This window comes from Bos indicus, chromosome 23, assembly GCF_029378745.1.
Source record: "Bos indicus isolate NIAB-ARS_2022 breed Sahiwal x Tharparkar chromosome 23, NIAB-ARS_B.indTharparkar_mat_pri_1.0, whole genome shotgun sequence".
NCBI lineage: Eukaryota > Metazoa > Chordata > Mammalia > Artiodactyla > Bovidae > Bos > Bos indicus.
Genome location: NC_091782.1, coordinates 20,298,766 through 20,324,758, shown reverse-complemented (window position 1 = coordinate 20,324,758; position 25,993 = coordinate 20,298,766). Strand labels below are relative to the sequence as shown.

Below are 25,993 nucleotides of genomic sequence, written 5' to 3'. Positions count from 1 at the left end.
ACTGAGCTCTTCCTCAGAGCCGTATTCTTCGTCCACCACTTTGACCCACATTCCTTTCGGTCAGTCAGGAGTGGCCACCACGCGGGTGGGGTGAGTGGTACATGTGAACGTGTGTGGCAGAACAGGAAGATGGACGGGAAGGTGGTGGAAAGAAGAGCCGCATTAAGGAGCTGGCAGGAGGCTCCGGCCAGGAAGACTGGTGGACGGCAGGCTGGGTTTCTGAAAGAGGCTGACTTTCTCCAGGAGCCTCAGAGATGGCTGCTCTGAGGTTCCAGCCCCACATCCCACCCCTCGGACATGGATGTGGTCAGACGAACTCCAGGGCTCCTGTGTGGCCAAGGGAGCTCTAAAGCAATGGCTGTTGTGTAAGAATTTTCCAGGAGATAATATTTGGCCATCTCCTGGCCAAGAGGGCTGGCCACATGCAGCTGTGGGCTGTTGCAGGGGCTGTATGTCACCCTCCTCGGTGACTCATCAGACAGGCAGCGCTGCTTCTGTCATGTCACCGTGTTTTTCTCCACCTCCTGTCTCTCCTGCTGCCCTCATCTTTCCCACTTGGCGAATGCAAACATCCTCTGCTCAGCTTAACTAATTCCCTCTGATATCAGTGTTTCTATCTTTACAATTTGGCGTCCCTGTGAAGTTTCCCTTTGTACATTTCCCCGTTCCTGTATTCCCATCATTCAGGTATCATCACTCAATAACCATTCGACAGCAGTAATGCTTTGCATATGGAAAGAATTGGTTTTTTATTGATGGCAAATGTTGTGATGAACTTTCATGCCCACTTGGAGCCAGAGGAGCTTTTTATTGGGTGAACCGCACTAAGATGTGATTCCAAGAAATGTCTTTGGAGTGTGGACTGAGATGTACTTTTGGGAACGAGTCTTGTGGCCGGGGATGGGGGAGGGAGGGCAGCCTTTTCCTTTATTAAACTCTCATCAATCAAAATGTATAACAACAACATTATTAATAACCCCATAGTTGCATTGTGCTAGGTATTTTTTTCAAACACTTCCTTGGAATATTATTACTTCCATATTACAAGTTAAGCAACGTTGTAACAGGATTGACTGGTCTGGTGAGCAAGGAGTTAGCTGATAAGCAGGTCCATGTCCCATGAGAAAGATACTTTTTAGCAGGTGTGAAAATCCATCTTTGGGCACCTCTGAAGATCAGAAACCAGTGCAGATGGTGACTGCAGCCATGAAATTAAAAGACACTTACTCCTTGGAAGGAAAGTTATGACCAACCTAGATAGCATATTAAAAAACAGAGACATTACTTTGCCAACAAAGGTCCATCTAGTCAAGGCTATGGTTTTTCCAGTGGTCATGTATGGATCGAAGAAGGCAATGGCAACCCACTCCAGGACTCTTGCCTGGAGAATCCCATGGACGGAGGGGCCTGGTGGGCTGCAGTCCATGGGGTCGCACAGAGTCGGACACGACTGAAGCGACTTAGCTGCAGCAGCAGCATGTATGGATGTGAGTTTGAATGTGAAGAAAGCTGAGCACCGAAGAGTTGATGCTTTGAACTGTGGTGTTGCAGAAGACTCTTGAGAGTCCCTTGGACTGCAAGGAGATCCAACCAGTCCATTCTGAAGGAGATCAGACCTGGGATTCCTTTGGAAGTAATGATGCTAAAGCTGAAACTCCAGTACTTTGGCCACCTCATGCGAAGAGTTGACTCATTGGAAAAGAATCTGATGCTGGGAGGAATTGGGGGCAGAAGGAAAAGGGGACGACAGAGGATGAGATGGCTGGATGGCATCACTGACTCAATGGACGTGGGTCTGAGTGAACTCCGGGAGTTGGTGATGGACAGGGAGGCCTGGTGTGCTGTGATTCATGGGGTCGCAAAGATTCGGACACGACTGAGCAACTGAACTGAACTGAACTGAAGATCAGAAGGCAATGGCACCCCACTCCAGTACTCTTGCCTGGAAAATCCCATGGATAGAGGAGCCTGGTGGGCTGCAGTCCATGGAGTCGCGAAGAGTCGGATACGACTGAGCGACTTCACTTTCACTTTTCACTTTCATACATTGGAGAAGGAAATGGCAACCCACTCCAGTGTTCTTGCCTGGAGAATCCCAGGGACGGGAGAGCCTGGTGGGCTACCGTCTATGGGGTCGCACAGAGTCGGACACGACTGAAGTGACTTAGCAGCAGCAGCAGTAGCAGAAGATCAGAAGTCCCTTCCAAGTTAAACTCTTTCCAAGATCCCCTTTGCCCCATCAAAATATAAGATGAAGGCCACCAGGCCCAGGCATAGTGCTTATCTCAAGGCTTCCTTTGATGCAGTTTAGCATCCCGACACCTAACCCAGATGCAGTGGGAAACCAAGGCTTAATTAGCAACACATGCCAACGGCATATGGTGTGGTCAACAGAATATGAATGTCATGTACTGTTCCCAAACCAGCGCCATTCTCCATTGGGACTAACAAGAGAATGGTAAGCACTAGATGATGGTGGTGGAGATACTGGTGTACTCCATCCACACTAGCCAGTTGTCCGATTTGAATGCCAACCCACCACTGCACTCCTCAAAAGCCATCCTTAGCACTGGCCTTGGTTAAATAAGGGAATGAAAGGCTCTATAGGAACTTGGAAGCCATCTGGGGCTACCACTATCACCATTTTATTAATAAGGAAGCTATTGATAAAGCCTAAAGATTGAGGAGGAATTTGCCATAGTTGGCAGGGCAAGCCAGGGCAGAGTGGTACCAAGGACCCTAATGGAGAATGTGGCTCTTAACTCAGCCTCCCATATAGAAACAGAGACTCTCCTGACTCACCCTTCCTGACTTTTCTTCTCCTTTCTTAGCCCCTTGGCTCCCCACTGTTACTGGTCTGCAGTTGGACTCACCAGTTTATCTGAGTTAAGAGGAGGGTATCCTTCTACATGTATGGTTTCCCCATGCCCCATCCCCCCATCCTGCATCATTTCCACATCTTTCATTATAAGAGAGCAAAACTCCCTGATCGGCAGGTTGTACTAGAAGCACTTGGAGGTGGTGTGAAGCAGCAAGATGATGTAACTCAACGGGTGCATGGTTGGCATCCAGCTGCCATGCCTGGAGGGGTGCCCTTGGGGATCTGTCCTAAGAGCTGTTCCCAGACAGGACAGATCACTCAGGAATGCTCTGAGAGGAAAGGTGCTTTTGTTTCTAGCACCTGCTTCCATTATTCATGGGTGTCCCTCAGCAGGTCCTCAGCCTCGCTGCTTGTCTTACTGAATGGCTCATAATGGAACATCTGGACTCCACGGGGCTCAGATCTTGTGTCCTTTCAGACCTAACCCTCCCGGGCTCATGCTTCAAGGGATGTTTTCCTGACTACCCTCTTGGCTTTCTCTAGTTCTTCGTCTGCTCTTTCTGTTTTGCTTGGCTTATGAAATGTCATTTTTCATTCTAAGCCAACAAGCTGCTCCTACGGCAAGTCTGTTTCGGTCTCAGAGCACTGAGGAGGGGGCCCAAATCACAGTTGGCTTCTCTAGACTCTAAGGTTGCAGGAAATTCCATCCAGTGCATCCCAGCTGGTACATCCAGTATCCTACTGCATACGTGCCATATGTAGGGCTCTCCATTCACATTTTGCTTGGAAAGCAAAGCAATTTATGGGGACTTTTCCTCCTCAGTTTCCTCTCAGAAACTAACCATCTAATGGTGCTACTGTCACCAAGTTAAGGGGGAAACAAGGCCACCACGCAGAGCAGCGGTGACCAACGAGACCCCGACTTCACGCCTGTTATGGTCTCTCTGCCCAGTTCTAGCTAATCCTCTGCCCTCATAGCATCTATCGGCCTTCCTCAATCCACCTTTTCCAGTCTTTTTCCTCTTGGGTTCCTGGTTGAGGGTAACTTAGTGGTTGCTTCCTCAGATACCCATGGCTGTTGCTCTTTACATTGAGGTTATCAAGAATGAAGCACCGATTCTGGGCCAAACACCATGCTGGACACGTTGCATACCTTGTGGACATTATCTCCCGAAATCTGCACCATGATCTTACACAGGACATATGGGAACTGAACTCAAAGAGGGTAACTATTACCCAAAGTCCAGGCAAGATTTAAATCATAGCTTCCTGGGACCACCCTGGTGGTCCAGTGCTTAAGAATCTCCTTGCCAATGGTTTGAACCCTGGTCTGGGAACTAAGATCCCACATGCCTCAGGACAAAAAAGCCCATGTGCCACAACTACTGAGCCCATGGTTTAGGGCCCAGTAAAGTAAATGCTCTGCAACAAGAGAAGCTATCACAAGGAGAAGCCCACGTGCTACCACTAGAGAGTAGCCCCCGCTCGCCACAGCTAAAGAAAGCCCACGTGTAGCAGGGAAGACCTTCATATTTAGCTAATTCTCATCAGATTGCTGAAGGTGACAACCAGGACTCTCCTTTCAGGAACACAGACCTAGTGACTGTGTATAATGGCGACCTGCACACACACTCCAGTGAACAGACACCACATGGGGTGGCGGCACCAAACCTGAAATAGTGAGCCCTCCAACTTTAGCAACGTAACCCCAAGGCACAAGCCATTCCCAGGTGTCACTTAGAAGCTGCATCTGTGGTTTCTACGTGTGCTCAAACATGATAAGTCCAGGACTTCCAGAGATCCCTAAAGAAAAGTTTCCCAAGCATTTTTGCAGAGGCAGAAAGAAAAAGTGCCCTGAGCCAATTCTCACCAGCCCCTGAGAACCAGCTGTGCCCATCACTTCTCAGTTCTGGCTATGGTGACATCACACTGGTGTTTGAACTTGGCCAGAGAGGAAGTATTTACACCACAGAAATTGGCAAACTACACATAAGGGCTTTTGCTTTTGCTCTGGGCAAGACAGTGATGAAACTTACCAACTTTTAAAAGGACAGGTAGAATAATGAGAAGCAATGGAGTAGCCAGTTTACCTATGGCAGGCTTTGAAGGGCTCCCACAAACCCCCACCTGCTCAAGACTCATTTGCCAGGTTGTCCCTCCACCGACAAGGGCCACACTTCCAGCCTGGGTCACTTCTCAGGACCAGACTGCAGAGTCAAGGGCTCTCCTGGAAGTCCTGGTCACTGTGCCCACCTAGGATCCCACTGTAGTCCAGACTTCACCCCCTGCTCTGGTGGGCTGCAGTCCATGGGGTTGCTAAGAGTCGGACACGACTGAGCAACTTCACTTCACTTTCACTGCCCTCAAATACAGCGGCCAGCACCCCTTTTACCCCAGGAGGAAACCGCCACTGGGAAGCACAGGCATGACTGGCAAGGACCCAAGAGGACCACAGGTCCATGCTGAGGAGCACAGTGTCTAAGTCTGAAGCCTTCTTACTCTCCAGATTCCTGGTTGTGGGAAGGAGCTACAGGAATACTTGGGAAAAGGAAGAAATGATGTTGCAGAGGCAGGAAGCTGGGTTAAAACTGCAGACTGTGAAGTTCCTACGTTTGGGCATTTCCCTTTTTACCCTCCAAGTTCTGGAAAAGAACTGTCCTTAAAAAAAAAAAAAAATGACTGGAGTGATATTTATTTTTTCAGTTAGTTTTTTGGCCATACTGCACGGCATGTGGGATGCTAGTTCCCTGACCAGGGATTGAACCTATGACCCCTGAAGTGGAAGTGCTGAGCAGTGGGCCACCAGAGAAGTCCCAAGAACTGCTCTGATTGGAGAACATTCAGGCAGGTGTGCCGTGGACCCTCCTCCTTCCTGAGAAGGACCCCAAGTGCCCCCGCACTTGGCTCCACATTTTAGATGAAGCCTCTGAAGGAAAGAGCGGCAGAAGGGAGTCAGAAAGGAGAATGGAGGAGAGGAAACAGAGGATAAAAGTAAAGCCAGAGGCAGAGGAGAAGCGTCAGAGGCAACACTTTTGCACTGGAAACCAGAACAGGAAAGAGGAGAGGGTGGGGCCTGGAGAGGATGCGGACGCAGGCCAATGTCACCATCTTACTTGTTCCTTCCACAAGGCCTTTCTCAGGACAAATCCGTTCTGTAGCCAGCAGCTGCATGAACCATCCTACAATACTACTAGGTCAAAATTTTCAATGGCTTCTTGTGGCCCCAAATCACTAGCTTTGCACCTAAAGTCTCCATTATCTGGTCCCAATCTGCCTTCTCAAACTCATCTCCCACTGAGCTGTTTATAGAGGATTATTCTAAATTATAATCTTCCTTGCTTGCTCCTTGGAAGAAAAGCTATGACCAACGTAGAAAGCATATTAAAAAGAAGAGACATTACCTTGTTGATAAAGGTCCATCTAGTCAAGGCAATGGCACCCCACTCCAGTACTCTTGCCTGGAAAACTCCATGGACAGAGGAGCCTGGTAGGCTGCAGTCCATGGGGTCGCTAAGAGTCGGACACGACTGAGCGACTTCACTTTCACTTTTCACTTGCATGCATTGGAGAAGGAAATGGCAACCCACTCCAGAGTTCTTGCCTGGAGAATCCCAGGGACGGCGGAGCCTGGAGGGCTGCCGTCTATGGGGTCGTACAGAGTCGGACACGACTGAAGCGACTTAGCAGCAGCAGGAGCAGTCAAAGCTATAGTTTTTCCAGTGGTCATGTATGATGTGAGAGTTTAACTGTGAAGAAAACTAAGCACCAAAGAATTGATGCTTTTGAACTGTGTTGGAGAAGACCCTTCACAGTCCCCTGGACTGCAAGGAGATCAAACCAGTCCATTCTAAATAAAATCAGTCCTGAATATTCATTGGAAGGTCTGATGATGAAGCTGAAACTCCAATACTTTGGCCACCTGATGCAAAGAACTGACTCCTTAGAAAAGACCTTGATGCTGGGAAAGATTGAAGGCAGGAGGAGAAGGGGATGACAGATGAGATGGTTGGATGACATCACTAACTCAATGGACATGAGTTTGATCAAGCTCCAGGAGTTGGTGACGGACAGGGAAGCCTGGCATGCAGTCGATGGGGTCACAAACAGTCAGACATGACTGAGGACTGAACTGAACTGAGCTGATTCTAAATGAGAAGAGACAAGAGGCATAGACACTAATGCAAAATGTCATCCTTGATTGAGTCCTAGAGTTTTTCTTAAGTAGCTGTAAATCATTGGGACAATTTGAGAAATTTAATGGCTCACTATTTGTAATATAGTAACATATTTAAATAATATATCTTTATATTTAAATGATCATATATCATATGATACAATAGGTCAAAGTCTCATGGGTATGATCATTGTATTTTGGAAAACATGATGAAATGTTTAGGTGTGAAGTATCATGATATCTGCAACTTGACTTTAAAATGACTGAGAGAAAAACAGAGGGAGTAAATATGGTGAAATATGAATTGATTAACAAACTAAGTGAAGAGTATTTATTGTAAAATTCTCTTAATGTTTCTAAAGATTGGAAAATGTTCAAAATTAAAAGTTGGTTTGAAAAGAAAATACCAAAGCCTAAAGTAGCTTGTGGCCTCTATCGGCCATCACTACCAGCTCCTCCGGTCCAAAGTCCATCGCAGCCTATGACTGGGGTCCATGAACTGGTCCTGGCTCCATCTCTTCCACCTCGCAGTTCTCTTACCACTCTCGATGCTCATAAGCCTTCTCACTGTTTCTAGAGCCAAGCGTGGGTATTATAACTAGAGAAGCAGACAATACACATATTATCTGATAAAGATCGACTTGTGTGAGTGCAAGAAGAAAAACAACGTGTATGCCTGCCTCAGGGCCTTTGCACTTATGGCTCCTGTTGCTTGAAACAGTTTCCCCTGGGGTTAGAGCTTAGTCACTCACTTTCTTCGGGATTCTATTCAAGTATGACCTCTTCAGAACGATCAGTCCTGGCAATCCTATGTGAAACAAAATCCTCACTTACCTCATTATTCTCTATCCCCTTTCTTTGTTTCTTGTTTATGCAAAACACTTAGCACAACTTGACATTATGTTATTTATTTTATTATTCATTTATTGTTTATCTGCCTTTGTCATTATCTGCAGTGTCTAGAACAGCAGATGACACATATTTTAAACTATATAAAGAAACAAGTGGATAACTGAATTGTTTATATATTAATTTGACACATAACTATGCCTGACTGGGCTTCCCAGGTGGCTCTAGTGGTAAGGAACTTGTCTGCCAAGGCAGGAGATGTAAGAAATGGGGGTTAGATCCTTGGGTCAGGAAGATCCCCTAGAGGAGGTCATGGCAACCCACTCTGGTATTTCTGCCTGGAGAATCCCATGGACCAAGGAGCCTGGAGGGCTACAGTCCATAGCATCACAAAGAATCAGACACGACTGAAGCAACTTATCATGAACGCATACCTGACTGCCTATTGCTGTTTACCTTGTCCAAGTATCTTCCATCACACTTAGTTTTGGAAAGTTACCTTTTTGTTAATTGATTCTTTCTGTTTGTTTGTTTCCCAGTTGTCTCAGTGATAGTCAGAGCTTCCCAGGTGACTTGGTGGTAAAGAATCTGCCTGCGATGCAGGAGACACAGATTTGATCCCTGGGTGTAGAAGATCTCCTGGAGAAGGAAATGGCAACCCACTCCAGTATTCTTGCCTGGGAAATCCCATGGACAGGGGAGCCTGGTGGGCTACCGTGCGTAAGGTCACAAAAGAGTTGGACACAACTTCTCAATTACACAATAACAGTTTTTCATGGGCTTCAGTCTTTTAACTGAAATAAAATAAAATAGAAACCATAAAGCCCACTTCATAGGCATAAACTGGATTCATAGAGTAAATGAAACAGATGAATGACACACAGTGCCTAACAGCGCCCTGTACAAAGCAGGCTGTGAGCTTGTCAACTGTACCTTCACTCCAGGTGTGGAAGGAGATGGGAGTGGCACATCAGGTGTCTTGTCCTGGACCACACGGCTGCTGGGCTGCCTGGCCATGAGTGGGGCACCCCCCTAGCTGCATCCACCTCAAGGTCACCTGCCTGGCACACACCCAGCCTCCCTTCCTCCCTCCATTCAGATCTCCTGAATGCCCTGACCTCACCCAGCACTTCACTCTGAAGATCTCTGAGGGCTTCAAAGACTCCTCTTCAGATTCAATACAGAGGATGTTCCTTCTGGGTATGTACACAGGTGGGGGCAAGGCTAGAGGGTGGGGCCCAACCATCCCTCAAAATGAAGCCACACTCCCTCTGCTCTGCTTTTAAGAAGACTTTCCTGCACTACTATTTCCTCGGGGCTTCCCTGATGGCTCAGAGGGTAAAGCATCTGCCTGCAATATGGGAGACCCGGGTTCTGTTCCTAGATTGGGAAGATCCCCTGGACAACCCACTCTAGTACGCTTGCAAGGAAAATCCCATGGACGGAGGAGCCCGTTAGGCTACAGTCCATAGGGTCACAGAGTCAGACACGACTGAGCGAATTCACTTTCACTTTCACTATTTCCTCTGCTGTCAGTGGAAAAAAACACAAAGTCCAGTTCATCACCACATAGGCTCTGGGGTGAGGGCTTGGGCCTGGAACGGTCTTACTCTCTAAAAAGCAACAGGTGGTGGCCCTGCTTCTCACGGGTGGAGAATGAAAATGTCCAGTCAACTGCTTAAAAGCCATGCTTTCCCCCAAGATTACCCAAGGTAGTCCCATTTTTACTTATTCTGTCTCTGTAATCTTTTAAAATGCCCCAGAGACCAGGTGTCCAAGTCTCATCTCTTTAAGACTGCCTTTCTTCCCTAAAACAGCACCAAAATCCTTTGTTAGCTGGTGAGCTCTCATTATTCAGAAAGCAGGATCACCGTTTGTCCATTATGGTTTAAACTCCCTGGGTACCGGGTCTTCGATGCACCTCCCTTGAGAGACAGGGTCTCCTCTCCTGGAATCTGGGTGGACTTGGGACCGCGTGGACCAATGGGTACAGAGAAAGTGATACCATGTGATTCTGAGGCCCCAGCATTAAAGGCCGTGCAGCACCCCCATCCCAGGTTGACTGGACACTTGTCCTCAGGGCCAAGCAAGAACAAGAGAAGTCCAACGACCCTGAGGCCCCCACACCCAGAGGGGGTCCTGGCTCAGACAACCCTTCATCCAGCCCAATCTAGGCACCAACAAGTGAATGAAGATATCCCTCAGTCTTTCAATCTTCCCAGCTGAGGCCACTTGCGTACCATGGAGACAAGCCTATTCTAATTTCTGATCCATGTCATTAAATATCAACCTCCTGTGCCACCATATTTTGGGGTGATTTATTGTTCAGTACCCTTGCCTGGAAAATCCCATGGACGGAGGAGCCTGGAAGGCTGCAGTCCATGGGCCGGCTAAGAGTCGAACACAACTGAGCGACTTCACTTCCACTTTTCACTTTCATGCATTGGCAAAGGAAATGACAACCCACTCCAGAGTTCTTGCCTGGAGAATCCCAGGGACGGGGGAGCCTGGTGGGCTGCCGTCTATTGGGTCGCAGAGTTGGACATGACTGAAGCGACTTAGCAGCAGCAGCAGCAGCATTGTTCAGTAACAGATGATGAGGCCCAAGTACCATGTCTCTAAACCTGGGATTCTGCAAAACTTAATTATACAGACTGAATGCCCTAACTCAGGAGGGGATGGGGAAGGATGGGCGGGGGGTGGCTATGCAACAAGTCCACTAGGAGTTGTTGATGGAAGAAGAGGCAAAGTTGGACCCACATAAGAGTTGTCTGGAGTAGAATTAGCAGGAGAGGAGAGATAGACAAAAAGAGACATCTTTTTTACTTTATTGTAATTCTGGGCTGATCTTGCAAATAATTTTTTTTAATAAAAAGAAATTGATAGAGAAACAAAGACTAATGTGATTTCAATAGATGGCTTTATTCAAAGATTTTCGTGTTGCCTGGAAAGAAAGTGAAAGTGAAAGTCACTCAGTCATGTCCTACTCTTGGCAACCCCATGGACTATACACAGTCCATGGAATTCTCCAGGCCAGAATACTGGAGTGGGTAGCCTATCCCTTCTCCAGAGGATCGTCCGGACCCAGGAATCAAACTGGGGTCTCCCGCATTGCAGGTGGATTCTTTACCAACTGAGCTATCAGTGAAACCCTGTCACATGGGACTCTGCTCAATGTTATGTGCCAGCCTGGATGGGAGGGGGTTTTGAGGAAGAATGGATACATGCATATGATGGCTGAGTCCCTTCACTGCTCACCTGAAACTACCCCAACTTTGTTAATCGGCTAGACCCCAATCCAAAATGGTTTTGATATTTTAAAATATTTTAATTAAAATAAAAAATAAAATTATAAGATTTTCGTGTTGAAATTTGCCAGTGTTGGAGGTCGTATTTTGTCTCATTTAGTTTCAATGTTTCTCCAGCATTTTCTCTCCCGGTTACCCCAATGTTCTTTGGGGTCCTATGGGGTGAGCTACCAAGAACAAAGGCCAAAGTGGCCACTTTGAGTTGCAGTGTGCTTTTGCAACTGAAATACTGCGTGTCCTTAGAAGGACTCAGATGTCAAGGAAGAGCCTTGGGCTGAGAGGAGGAAATGAGGACGCACCAGCGTGACGTGTGCACGCGTGCAGAGTCGCTTCAGTCGTGTCCAAGTCTTCGCAACCCCGTAGATCACAGCCCACCAGGCTCCTCTGTTCATGGGATTCTCCAGGCAAGAATTCTGGGCCAGGTTGCCATTTCTTTCTCCGGGGGATCTTCCCGACCTAGGGATCTAACCCGCATCACCTGTGTCTGCTGCACTGCCTGTGGATTCTTTACCCCTGAGCCCCTGGGTGAACCCTAGTGTGATCCTTAAACCTGGGCAAGGCATGTTAACAAGTCCAGGCCTCAGTCTGGTCATTCACAAATTGGACTCAGTGATCCAAGTTTCCTTTTCTAACATTTTGGAGAGAAAGACGTTAATATTTATTTATTCTGTGTTAATATTTAATACTTTTGCTAGGCCCTCTATTTAGGTTATTTTATTTACTCTTCCAAAAAAAAAAAAAAAAATTCCTAAGAAGCAGTGTCCCCATTTTGCCTATCGGGAAACCAAGGCCGAGTGGGATGAAGGTTTCAGTCACTGGGACGTGGAGGGATGGAATTTTAGAATCAACAGGGCCACCCCCAGGGGATGCTCCCTCCCTTTCTGCCCCCACAGTGGTTCCCACACCTTGTGCCCAGAGGCTTCAAGAGTCTAGTTCTGCAGTTGGTTCTAATCCTCCGTAGTTAACAGGGAAGGTTCTAACTACATTCTTTTCTACTGTCATCAGCTACTTAAAGTGGCAAGAAACAATAGCCTCTTTCTCTGCTCTCCTGGAAGGGTGGCTCCTGGACCCTTGCTGAGTCTCTGAGTGACAACCAGGGCAGACTTTCCAGCCTGACTGCCCCCAGGGGCCCTGGGCAAGTCTAGAGGGATCCTGCCACCCAGCTCTTCCCCGAAGAACTGTTAAGTGGTGTGAGCTTCTACTCACCCCATAAAGAGAGTCCCCCAACCCTAGTATATTTGGCATATATTTGATCCATTACAGGACTCAGAAAAGCATATCATGACCCTTTTGACAAAATATTAGGGACTCCTCTTGATAAACAAACCCATTCTCTATGGCCACAATGCCCCTTATCCAGATGCCTCACACCTGAGATCTCTTCTCTCACACCTGGTGTCTGAATCCTGAAACAATCACCAAATGCTGACCAAGTCCCACTGCAGGGGACCCTGAGAGTGGTCATTGGGAACTGTAATATCTAAGGATGTAGCTACAGAGGGGTTACACTCATAGGCTTTGCCTCTCTTCCCGTGAAGAGTTGTGGGGTCTACTTCCCCTCCCCTTGGCCCGAGGCTGGCCCCTGTGATTGCCTTTGACCAACAGAACACAGTGGAAGAGTGACCTTGCCCATCTCCTCTTCATTAAGAGAGATGCAGCTTCCACTTCTGTGCCCCTTAGAAGCCCTGACTGGAAGAATGCTGACCACCCTGGGACCACCATGCCATGAGGAAGCTCAAGCTAGCCCTGCAAAACCGCTGGGCTGAGCCCTGCCAGCATTCTTGACCCACGGAATCATGAGCAATACAACAGCTATTGTTCTAAACCACTAAATTGCGATGCTGTTGGTTAAGCAGAAACATAGATAACCGAAATAATGTAAGAGGATTAGAGCACCAAACCCATGGGGTTCAGACGACATACAGTGTCATTGAGCAATTGAGTCAGAATGGCTAGGAAGTCTGCACAGAAGGAGACCTGAAGGTTTGTAAGAGGAGATGGAGTTGGATGCATGCAAGGACAGGGTGTCGGGGAGGAAATTCTACAAGATACAGCTACTCCACAGGCCTCTGGGGAAATGCCCTGAACACCCATCAGACTCCTCTTTTATTTTCACTTCAGCGGCTTGACTGCAGAGCAAACCGTTAACCCTGGGGCATCAGCCTGAATTTGACCCAAAGTAGCCCATTATACGGAGAAGGCAATGGCACCCCACTCCAGTACTCTTGCCTGGAAAATCCCATGTACGGAGGAGCCTGGTGGGCTTCAGTCCATGGGGTCACGAAGAGTCGGATACGACTGAGCGACTTCACTTTCACTTTTCACTTTCATGCATTGGAGAAGGAAATGGCAACCCACTCCAGTGTTCTTGCCTGGAGAATCCCAGGGACGGGAGAGCCTGGTGGGCTGCCGTCTATGGGGTCGCACAGAGTTGGACACAACTGAAGCAACTTAGCAGCAGCAGCAGCCCATTATAAGTAGGAGATTTCTCCAGAGTTCTGTTTTATCTCTCCAACTCCTATGAATTTCATATTGCATTCCATACTTTATTCATCTATATCTTAACATTAAAAAATGTTTGAAATTTCTTAGCAGTTAAGTTACCTCAACCACTTCAAGGAAAATAGATACTCCAGGGAAAAGGGTCACAATGAGACAGGAGACTGTGTAGACCCAAAACACACGTGCACCCTGAGGGGGGGCATCAGCTTCACTCTCCGTCTGTGGCCACAGACTTTGGGGTTTTCCTTTCAAGATCCAGTCACACATCCTTAGCAGCCATATCTAGCCTCTGGCATCCCCTCATCCTGTTTCATTCCCAGCTTGAAGCTCCCCCTAGGTTCACAAGGGGCCCAGCTCAGGAGAGAACCCGCCGACTCCCTTCAGATGTGGATTAAAAATGACAGTCACCCGACACTTTTGTTCTTCTATCTCTGATCCAGGTTCCAGGTCAGCCACCAGTAGAGTGTTTGGAAAGCAACCTGAGGTGATTCTCAGCCTTTCCAACACGCTCAAATGCTCCCCCAAACTTCTTTTTCTTAGAGAATTCACACACACCCACCCACACACACACACACTCATGTCTACAGCCTGTGTAGATACGTTGACACTTGGAAGCAATAGAGAGGAAAGCTTTTATTATTGTTTGCCATTTGAAAATGATTATCCAGCAGGATGATGTGTATTGAAGGAGACAAGCCACAGTTAGCATCCCGGGGAGCACTCCCTCCCTAACCTGGGTGAGCCTGCACCACCTCCCAGCTTCTCCACTGGGGACTGCCTAGTGCCAGACTTGGATGCCGACCAACACAAATTAAAGGAATAAACGGCCTCCTAGACGGGACTCGGGATGCAGGAGAGTGAGAATGCTGAGAATTTTAAAGGGCTCATCACCTCAGTAGGAGACAAAAAATAAGCCTCAGAAGGAGCAGCTACTCCAACAGATGGTCACCTTCTCCAGTTCGGAAGGTCTCTGGTTCTGGGTTACCCGGTGATTACAGAGGCAATCTCTCCTGTGCCCACATCCCTCCTCCCCGCCTTCCCCCTGCCCTGCCCTGCCCAGGGCCTCCAGTCCTTCCTACAGCAAATCCTCTCTCCTCTTGGGTCCTTTCTGGAAATACAGTCAAGCCTTGTTTAAAATCATGAGGCTCTAAGACGGCACTCTGTGTGAGAACACAGCTAACCAACTTGTGTTCAAAAGTGGATCTAGAGGTGGCCAGGGTTTAATGGTATCTGTTTGGGGTGATGGGAATGCAGCAGTCACACAATGTGAAGAGTGGACTAAACGCCCCTGAATGGTTCACTTTAAAAATGGTTCATTCGGGGCCTTCCCTAGTGGCCCAGTGGTTAAGAATCCATCTGCCAATGCAGAAGACATGGGTTCGAGCCCTGGTCTGGGAAGATCCCACATGCCAAAGGGCAACTAAGCCTCCACACCACAACTACTCAACTCCCCATGCCACAACTAGAGAGTCGAGCTCCACAATGAAAGATCCTGTATGACATATTTGCACACTGTAACTAAGACCCAACATGGCCAGATAAATAGATATTTTTTAGAGAAAGTTTCATTTTATGCCATGTGAATTTCACCCCAAGTTGGAAAAAAAAAAATGATCTCACAAGAAAAAGTAAATCCTTCTAGAATTTTATTAACCAGCCCATATTCAACATTATATGATTGTTCCTAGTTCCTTGCAGGACAGGACTTGAGAGGCTCCTAGTACAGAGAGAAAGTAAAATCAGCGAGCTGCCCAGTAGGCTAAAATTAACCGACCCTCCACAATCTGGATTTGGCAAGTGGCTAAACTTCTCTCCTGTTCCTCCTTTGTAAGCTCAAACGTGTCTTATGAGCCTCTTGAGAGGAGCTCATAAAAGCAATGATAGACTCAGGCCAAATCTTGGGGGGCAGGCTGTATGTTTGACCTCCTAATAACTTCATTTCTTTTTCAGCCCCCAGCCAGCCATCTCCAAGAAGCCCCCACATCAGGCAACGCAGAATTTTTCTTTATATATGATTTTAATCTTCAACAGCTCTGGCTGGTTCAAAATAAAGAGAAGGGAAGATACTGGGAGTGTGTCCCCTGCAAATTTTAAAAAAGAAAATGAAAGCAGTCTTGTATTCCAACAAGTCCTTGTGATACTCAGAAAAGAATCCTTCTGGTCAAAGAATATTTTTATTTCGTGTGTCTATATAAATAGGCTTTTTTTTTTTAATAGAAAGCACATCACTAGGGTCTAACACAAACGTGGTTTTGATTGAACCAGACTTACATTTATATCTGAAGCTCGTTGGCTAACAATAGAACTGGTTTTCCCATTTGCCAACATCAATGTTGACCTGTTTTCACCTACATTTTATAGACGTCAGGAAAAGAAACTGTGCGCTAGTCAGGGGCGTACCCTGGCCTTTCTCAGCCACACTCACTTGCATTTTTTGCAGCTCCTTTAAATTCCCCTTGTCACAAAAACTAACAATAAGGTCAAGTATTTCAGAAAGAAATATTGAATTATTATCCAACTTTGTCAAACAGCCAAGAGCCTACGAAAGCTAACCACGAACTGCAGAAGGGCGGATTAACCTCAGGCCTCCCAGCCCTGCCTCCATTGCTCGGGGAAGGATTTTTGGCACCAGGGGGGCACCGGGAGGGTTGGGGGGAATGGGAGCTGGATGGCTCACAATCACGTCCCAGCGTCCGTCCCTGGGGAGTGTCTTGTTGCTCTCGTTTGCTGCTGCAAAAGAGCCAGCTTTGATTTTTCTTGGAGAAGGTTCCAGGCACCCTAACATCTCAGTCATGCCAACACCACGAGGCTGCCCAGCTCTCCTGATCCCCTGGCCGTATCCCTGTCCATCAAGGCTAATTTCTATGACAACATAAACTTCACTGGGTCGCCAATAAACTCAAACCCAATGGAACTTGATGCAGCCAGGACGGAGAATGACAGACGGGCAAGATGTCAGGGCTGGAAATAGAACTCGTTCCACCAGCCAGTGGTTTGGGAGGGGTACAGAAGGATTTATGTGTGTGTGCATGTGTTTTATTTGCTCTAATAAGTCTAATAAAGTTCCATTAATCAATAAACCACCTCTTGCAGAGACAGGAATAAAATGCAAGGCCCCCTGATGTGAGCTTCAGGTAGAACCAGGACTCTCTCCCTCATTTTCACTCCAGCCCACAGTGGCTAAGAACATGGGTCCCCTATCACCTCAAGGCATCTGGGCAGGGTTCTGGGGCAAGAGGGAGAGAGAAAGAAGAATGAGGGTTGGCTTTCAACGGGGCAAGGCAGGGATTAGCCTGTAGGAAGGCAGCAGCTCCAGGAGATGTCAAAAAAACCATCCCAAGCAACTTTCCTGCCCTTTGAGCTGGGTATGTGACTTTGGAAGTGAGGTTTCTGTGGTTCCAAAAAAACCTTTCTTGAAATGCAAATACACTGACTCCTCAAAGGTGAGTGTCGGGACATTTTCGCCTTATAAAAGAAGAGATCCACAGTGCAGGGGTAAATGGTGTGGGCTCACGGAGAGACACAGGGTCCATGGGGGTCCTTCAGGGGCATGGCAGGCCTCCAAAGGAGGGGTCTGGAGGGGTAGGTAGAGAAGATCCCAAAATCCTGCTTTAAAGTTTTACATAGGGTCAGTCATGAGCATAACTTGCGTGACATTCTTTGAATAGGTCTCATCCAGAGCATAAACGTGTCCCAACCATTTATACTGGTCACTCTACTGAACGCTGAAATGTCTCAGGTGCCAGATCATCTCTCACTTTCTCATCAAGACTCCAGTCCAGGACTTCCCTGGTGGTCTAGTGGTTAAGACTCTGTGCTTCCAATGCAGGGGGCCCAGGTTCAATCACTGGTTGGGGAACTAAGATTCTTCGTGCCCTGGTATGGCCCCAAAAGTAAAAGACTTCAATCCACTTGGTAGCAGAGGTTGAACAATCAATTTTATCTGAGCAATCAGATAAAGCATATCTATACTTGGTCCTGAAATTTTGATATTTTGTGCTGTCATCCCTCAATGTTTCTTACAGTGGTGTTTCTTCTGTTAAACATCAAGATCGCACATTTTTATCTTCATACTGTATAGTTTGATAGCACGGGTCTTTAATTATTCTGGTATTGAACATGGTTTCTGAAATGAGACTCGTATCACACAGAGATTCTGATACTGCTTACCCAACCACCTCACTCTAAAGCCTCTGAGAAGTCCTCTTTCCCGTCCTATGTATGGATATGTGATCTGGAACACTACAGATCGTCACAAGCCTGGGATGGCCGTATCACCTCTTTTTCCTTCTGGAGAGCTGTATGTGGGGGCCTGCCTGCTCCCAGGTACCACACTGCAAGGTGGACTGGGGCTGACACTCAAGCTCAGCGGCAGACCCAGAACAGCAAGGAATGGATTACTCGTTCTTCCAGATCCAGCTCAAGCGTCATCTTCCTGTTGCTCCAGGGGCTGCTGCCTGTATGGGGTTCCTCTACCCTTGGTTCTCTACCATTGAGAAAGGGGCGACAGAGGAGGAGATGGTTGCATGGCATCACCGACTCAATGGACATGAGTTTGAGCAAACTCTAGGAGATACTGAAGGACAGGGAAGCTTAGTGAGTGAAAGTTGCTCAGTTGTGTCCGACTCTTTGCAACCCCGAGGACTATACAGTCCATGGAATTCTCCAGACCAGAATACTGGAGTGGGGAGACTTTCCCTTCTCCAGGGGATCTTCCCAATCCAGGGATCAAACCCAGGTCTCCCACACTGCAGGCAGATTCTTTACCAGCTGAGCCACAAGGGAAGTCCAAGAATACTGGAGTGGGTAGACTACCCCTTCTCCAGCAGATCTTCCCAACCCAGAAATTGAACCAGGGTCTCCTGCATTGCAGGTGGATTCTTTACCAATTGAGATATCAGGGAAGCCTAATAGGGCTTAGCGTGCTGCAGTTCATGGGGTTGCAAAGATTTGGACACAACTTTGCAACCAAACAGCAACAACCCTTGGTCCACAGCTCTCTTGTGGCGCTGCTGTGCCATGTTGTCACTTACAGGCTTACTTTTCTGTCTCTCTGAGTAGATGGTGAATTTTTGGGGGGCACAGAGTATATCTCATTCACTGTCCTTTCCTTTCCATCATTTCTAGTGAGTGTTCAATCAGTGTTTATTGAATGAATGGCCCCTCCCTCCAGGCCAGATGAGAGTCGGGGGTTGTGAAGCAAAACAATGACAACTGTTCTGTCAAGCAAGGGATAGGGCAAAGCTACAGATTTTCCCTCTTCTTAGCCTTCCACTTCCTTCTGCCCTGTAAATGGCTTTGCACTTGTGTCTCACAATCACAAGACATAAGAAGGCAGTGCCTATCATTAAACAAGCATTAGATGATTAATCACATTCTAAGTTTTGTCTAATAACACTACACCTGGTACCTGTGTCTCCCATCTTTGCACCACTAGCATGGTTTTCTGCTTACATCTTTAAAATTGAAGATATGTGTTGGTTGTAATGTAACTCAGATGGTAAGCAGATAAAAGGTAAAATTGAGATGAAAAATCTGTCTTTTTTCAAGATTAGCTGTCATGTACCATTTCTTTAGATGGCTAGGATATCACGTGAATGAAATCCAGAATGTGGCCTCCTGTCTATAGTCAGAGCATAAAACAGCAAATAGAAAGACCTTGGATCACAGCAAGGTCATGACATCTACCTTTAGTACTGAGGACAAGCGGACCTCTTGTCCACTAAGGAACAATCAGTTTGAAGCATGTTGCCAACAGACAGATCACCTTTGTTCAGGAAGGAATGACATTCATCCTCTTACACCAAATTTCTTACTAGGTCAGACCTGGTATCTTTACCTATGATTGTAATGAAGTCATGTATAATGGGTCTTTTTCAATAAGGTTAGCTGGAAAAGATCCTGATGTTGGGAAAGATTGAAGGCAGAAGGAGAAAAGGGTGGCAGAGAATGAGATGGTTAGATAGGATCACGGACTCAATGGACATGAATCTGAGCAATCTCTAGGGGATGGTGACAGATAGGGGAGAGTAGCACGCTGCAGTCCATGTGGTCACAAAGAGTTGGACACTACTTAGCGACTGAACAACAGCTGGAGTATGGTATGGAATTCGTATGTTGGAAATTAATTCACATGTGTATAAGAAATTTTTAACAGAATCAGTTTAAGTTAATAACAAATGGAAATAGGTTCATAAAAAGTAAAAAAGTAAACGAATGCTTAATGAAAGGATAACGCAGAAGATGCTACTCTCATAAAGGAAGGAAATGCCCCTTCCAGGGAATGAGCTTGAGAACTACTTAGAAATAGATTCCAACCCTTGACGTCCCCTCATCCGTCTACAGCGTGATCCTGCAAAAGTGATTTGACCTCTCTGGGATTTCATTTCCTAATCCTCTACAAAAGGGCCACTTTGGCCAATTCTGTGAGGAACAGTGGACCTCGTTATCTCTCTTAATGCTAGGCAGACTCTAGCTGCCTCTTAAAACTCCCCACAATTTCTCCATTCTGAAAGCCACTCCACATCTATAGATAGGTAAGAGTTGCTGCATGGAACCTTAGCAGACCATCTGGAAGGTAATATATCATAGCCTACACTTCAGGGGAAGGTCAAGAGAGGTTAAGTGGCTTGTTCAAGGTCACACGTTTGGTTAGTAGGGATCTGGAACTCAGATCTTTTTTTGCCACTTACTGCTTTCCCCTTTCTTTTGTTTTTATTATTATTTATTTATTTATTTGGCTGCGCTGCAGGGCACATGGGATCTTAGTTCCCTGACCAGGGATTGAACCGGTACCCCTTGCAGCAGAAGTGCAGAATCCAGACCACTGGGCCACCAGGGAAGTCCCTCCACTTCCCCCTTTCAATACGTCGCTCAGCCCCTTCATGCAGCCGCATGACTGTGACAATAGGAAAGAGAAAATGGAAGAGCAGATTTCCCCCTCTGATTATATGAAAATCATCCACTTTTTCAACACCAACCCTCCCATATATTATGGTGGAAATGAAAGGCTTGTATGACTAAATATAGATGTCGAGTACCTTACAAATACTTGAGTATTTTAGGAAGTGGGAAATGAAATTGGCTGTAAGCAGAAATCAAAACTATCTAAATTCTCTCTAGAAACGAATCATTAACTTTTTAATCTCTGTTTTTGGCCACGTGAAACATTCATGAATTTGCTTAAATAGAGAATGGCATGACAGACATCTCTTATTGGGATGGATGAATTGAACAGAGATGCTTGCCAACACGCTTTTTAATGGTGGTGAGCCTTCCACTATATTGCTCTGCTTATAGTAGATGTTCAAGAAATATTTCCAGAAAGAAAAAAGAAAATAAGGCAGAGAGAATGAGAGGGAAAGAGGTCGTTCTATTCTCTGGGAATTTGGGAAAATGGGATATTAATTCCATATAAAATAGATGTAAGGAAATAGTCTGTAAAATGCTTTAAGACAGTTGGAGAGAAACCTACTTATTCAGTTAAAGAGATTTAGATGATTTAGGGCAGAAAACACTGAGATTCCATTCCCAGGCTCCTCCAGGCCCCTGTACAAGTACTCAAAGCCATGTACACATCAGGTATCCCAACTCAGACCTGGGGCCTCCAAGATCAGTTCCGCCTCAGTGATGCCAGTTCAGAAACGGGGGACCCGGGGGCAGGACTCGTCACCTGCCCCTTTGTCAGGTGGCGAGAAGGACCCCAGAGCCACTCTTGGAAAGGCAAGAGTTGAAGTTGACAGGAATTTCTTGGTCTGGGCCTTTCTCTTGTTAAATGAGGGCAATGCTGCCAAATTGGGTTCATTAATACCTTTTTCAGCAGCAACATTAACATGAAACTCAACATACCTAAATGGAAGACCTTGGAAGAAATCACATATTGAGGGTTGAGGTTGGGGCAGAGTCAACATTTCTGTTTTGAATGTGCCCATGCATTTTAAATTTATCCTTTATGCTATGTGATGTCTCTGAGTTCCTTCAGGGAAGAGGCCATGATAAGCCAATTGCCAAAGTTAGACATGATGTTCAGTAGAAAATTAGTCTACGAAATAAGTTAAAAAAGATTACTTTGAAAGAGCAATATTCTTTTAAATGTCCAAAGAATATTTTTAAAAAAGGCATTCCACTTGGGGCTCTAGCTGTATTGAGAGTCAAACTATTTGGAATCTTTATAGACACATTTTAAGAGAATCAATTTAGTCATTCAGTTCAGTTCAGTTCAGTCACTCAGTCGTGTTCGACTCTTTGTGACCCCATGAATCGCAGCACGCCAGGCCTCCCTGTCCGTCACCAACTCCCGGAGTTCACTCAGACTCACATCCATCGAGTCAGTGATGCCATCCAGCCATCTCATCCTCTGTCGTCCAGGCGTAACAATAATGCTTGTGCATGCTCAGTTGCTTCAGCCATGTCTGACTCTTTGCAACCCCATGGACTGTAGCCCACCATGCTCCTCTGTCCATGGGATTATCCAGGCAAAAATACTGGAGTGGATTGCCATGTCCTACTCCAGGGGATCTTCCCAACCCAGGGATCAAATCCTCATCTCTTGCATTGCAGGTGGATTCTTTACCCACTGAGCCAAAAAGAATCTGCTTGCCAGTACAGGAGATACAAAATATGTAGTTTTGATCCCCGAGTCAGGAAGATCCCCTGGAGTAGGAAAAGGCAACCCACTTCAGCATTCTTACATGTAAAATTCCATGGACAGAGGAGCCGGGAGGGCTACAGTCCATGGGGCACAAAGAGTAACTATAAGAGAGTCCATCTATTTTATATTTATTATGCTACAGACACTTTGCTAGGCTTCCTCATATCTCATTAAATCATTTACTTTCTTCACTGATGATAAAGGAGAGTGTGTCTAAAGTTTTAGCTTAGGGACATAGTCTTTAGAATTATACAGATCTAGGCTTGAGTCTTAATGGCTGTGTAACTTGGGCAAGTCTAAACCTGTTTCCTCATCAGTAAAATGGGGATAAAGACAGTACTACCTTCTTCCTAGGTTGCTGGGAAGATTGAGATAGTCTCATGAAACATTCAGCCAAGTGCCAAGGGCATAGTCAAGTGTGTGATGAAAATTAAATGTTTTAAGTATTCTTATTTGATCAGGTTATAGTACCAAATATGACTTTTCCCCAAGAAGAAATTAAAACAATGGCCTCAGTGCCATCCCAAGAGGGGAAAGAGGTAAACCATCTTCTGTCTCCATTGCCTTCTCCCTGGAATGGTCATGCTAGTGAGGTCTGGGCCTAACAAACTTCAAAGACAGCTAACGAGGAAGAAAACAGTGAGAAAACAGTAGCTAGGCTGTCCTGTCCGCATTGCAGGGAAGGGAGCAGCAACCAGGAAAAGGAAGTACCAGGGCTTAGGAGGATGATGGGGACAAAGAAGAAAAGCCGTAAGGAGGACTTAATTGGTGTTGTTTAGGGGCTCAGTCATGTCTGACTCTTTACTACTCCATGGACTGTAGTCTGCCAGGCTCCTCTGTCCATGGAATTCTCCAGGCAAGGACACTGGAGTGGGTAGCCATTCTCTTCTCCAGGGGATCTTCCCGACCCAGGGATTGAACCTGTATCTCCTGCATTGGCAGGCAGATTCTTTACCACTGAGCCACCAGGGAAGCCCCAGGAGAACTCTAGGGACCTGATTACCAGTATGAACCTCTCTACCTGCTCCTAACATCCATTCCTTCTCTCACTCCTGCAGACTTTGGGCACAAAGCCCCAAGGAGAGGCAGTCAGGGAGCACCAGGCACCCTTGCTCTCCGGGAAAGAACTCCTGGGTGGCGAGAGCAGACCTCAGCGTGCAGCTGGGTCAATGTCTGCTGTGGTCAGCCCAGCCCTGCAGAGCCCCACAGTGGCTCTGGCAGCTCCCTGGGAAAGAAGAAAGCAGCATCTTCCATGTGTGGCAGACCCTAAAACAAAATAAGAACTGCGAGATTTGATGGACTCTGACAGGGGGAAGAAGAGAGCGAAAAAGATGGAACAAAGATGCCATTTTAAAATCATTGGCTCAGGTTCAGGATTTCACTATTTTCTATGGCAAGGAGCAAGTAAAAAAAAAAAAAAAAATCCCTCCTGTTGATGAGTTGTTGTTTTTTATTTTTTACAGTCAGTGAAAGCCGGAGGGCACGGGGCTTCCGATTTTTCCCTCACGGGGGACCTGGGAGCCGGTGCTCTGGAGAACTCAGAAAAGGGCAGGATGGCCAGAAGGCAGCAAGGCCCCCAGCAGGCAGCACGAGTGGAGGAGGCACCGGGGCAGGAGGACACTCTGTGTTTTCAACTCAGATTCTGTGATCTTTCTGCCAAACGGGGGTTTACAAAGCGAAAACCTCCAGAGCATTCTCATACTTTCTGGCTTATTCGCCTGGTGTTCATCTTAACAGGAATCAGCTGCTTGCCTTCTCACTTCTCCAGCATGTTGCCGGGGAGAATTTAGCATCTGGTCTGGCTATTATTAAAAACAAGAACATCCTGCTCCTTTGGGAGAACAGCACCACTGGCAAGAAATGGACAGAGATATTTGCATTCAGGATTCCAGAGCTGGTTTCGGTTCAATATCTGCTCTCCCCAACCCACCCCCCACCCCCATCCCAGGCTTTCATTTTGAAATTTCCCCATGCATCTGTCATTCGCATCGTGGTCTCCTCTTGCCCGAAACAGAGAGACAGAGCGTAATTTTTCCTTTCACTGGGAGGCAAGAATCGCTGGAGTTGTTCAAATACTGCCCGGGTCCTTCAGTGTGATAAAGTTGAACTACCAGAGGAAAATTTTTTTTTTTTTTTTACAACTGCGGAAATGAAAAAGTAAACAAGACTGGGGCTGCATGGGTATTCAGACTCCAGCTTTTTTGTTGTTGTTTTCATCTTTTGCTTTTTATTTTAAGCATTGGGCTAGAAGCCTGAAGGAACCATATAATATGAAAAACCCTGAGAGGTTTTATTAGCCAATAAAAAAAACAAAACAAAACTGAGTTCCTATTAACCACTTAACTCCTTGCTAAAGTTCCGCCTTGCATCCCTCCTGGATCCTTCCCTCCCTTGGATGCTCGAGAAGAGTGAAAGTCAGTCCAGAAGTCTCTCCTCCACAGTTTGAGTTCCCAGTGTGCCCCAGAAGTTGTGGTAGAGAATTACAGTCAGTAATAATCTCTGCCTTTCTCATCTGTAAAACCACTAATAAGATCTTGATAAGGAGTTGGATTTTCTACACCCTCACAGCCACACCCAGAAAGACTCTCCGGGCACACGGCTAAAAAGGAGAAAGGTCACTGTGATTTTCAAGATTTCAATATTAAATGACTGTGAGGGAAAAAGAGAATTGGGCTAAGATATTACTGGGGTCTGTCACAAGTCCCACAAAAGGTTCCTCTCATTTTAGGGCAGAAGAATAGAGAGAAACTCACAGAGAAACAGAAAGTGAAACTGGCCAGAGTTGCTGCACTGTCAGAGATGGAAGCAGTTATTAAAAAATAAATAAATAAATGACCTAATTTAAGAAGGAAAGGATGCCCAAGGAGCTTTAAATCATAAAGCCATTGTATCAAGGCCCTCACGATTACACACATCACATGGTTTTGTGTGTTGGCCTTTTGCTATTTTTAAATAATACACTTGCACTTTTTATACCAAAGCATTGTCTGATTGTGTTTTGGGAGTTGCTGGTACCCTCATCTCTCAAAACCCCGCTCCGGCTCTGCCACTGTACCCTGTATCTCCTGACTCCATGGATCCTACTCCATCTTCCTCCCTGCACTGGTTTACCCTGGGACTTTGGGTTCTCAGAGAGAAATGCCGCAAGGCAGTAGGAGAACAGGGCCACACGAGACCTGGCTGCAATTCTGTGTTCTGACCTCTTCTGTGTGGTGAAGACAAAACTTGTTCTTGAGGGGCTTGTGTGGAAGTTCTTTAGCTTGTCCCTGGCCCTCCCCGGCCCCCATTTTTTCCTAGCATTCTGCTAGATGGTCTTGGTTTCTCCATAAGGATGGTATCTCTGGGGGGAGTGGGGGCGGGGCAGGGGTGGTATTTCTCCCTTCCTATTGGCTGTGGAGTGACACAGAACCGGGAACAAAGCGTGGCAATCACGAAGTGAGCTACCCTTGTGATGCTAAGACATAAAGTAGGTTTTTCAGAAAACCCCACTGAGTGGTCAGACATCATCGCAACAAGATCATAAAAAAACAAAATTAAAGTAAGTTTTAGTAAACGTTTAGTGGGTTTCTAGAAACTTGATCTTACTGCTTTCCAACTGGTTGAGCATGTCTGTCAGGACAGCAGGGCCGGTTGAATCACGGAACGCTTGTGAATAAAAATGCTTTACAAAAATGAATAATAGCCCTTCT

General features: G+C 46.5%; 1 protein-coding gene and 1 non-coding gene across 3 annotated transcripts in view; one reads left to right on the top strand and one right to left on the bottom strand.

Moving 5' to 3' along the window:
- The window catches only part of RUNX2 (RUNX family transcription factor 2), a 257,195-nt gene that overhangs the window by 89,861 nt on the left and 141,341 nt on the right, over nt 1–25,993 (bottom strand). The gene's annotated exons all lie outside the window — the stretch shown is intronic.
- On the top strand, nt 17,441–17,513 carry TRNAG-UCC (transfer RNA glycine (anticodon UCC)). Its single transcript has one exon. It is a non-coding gene; the product is annotated as a tRNA-Gly (tRNA).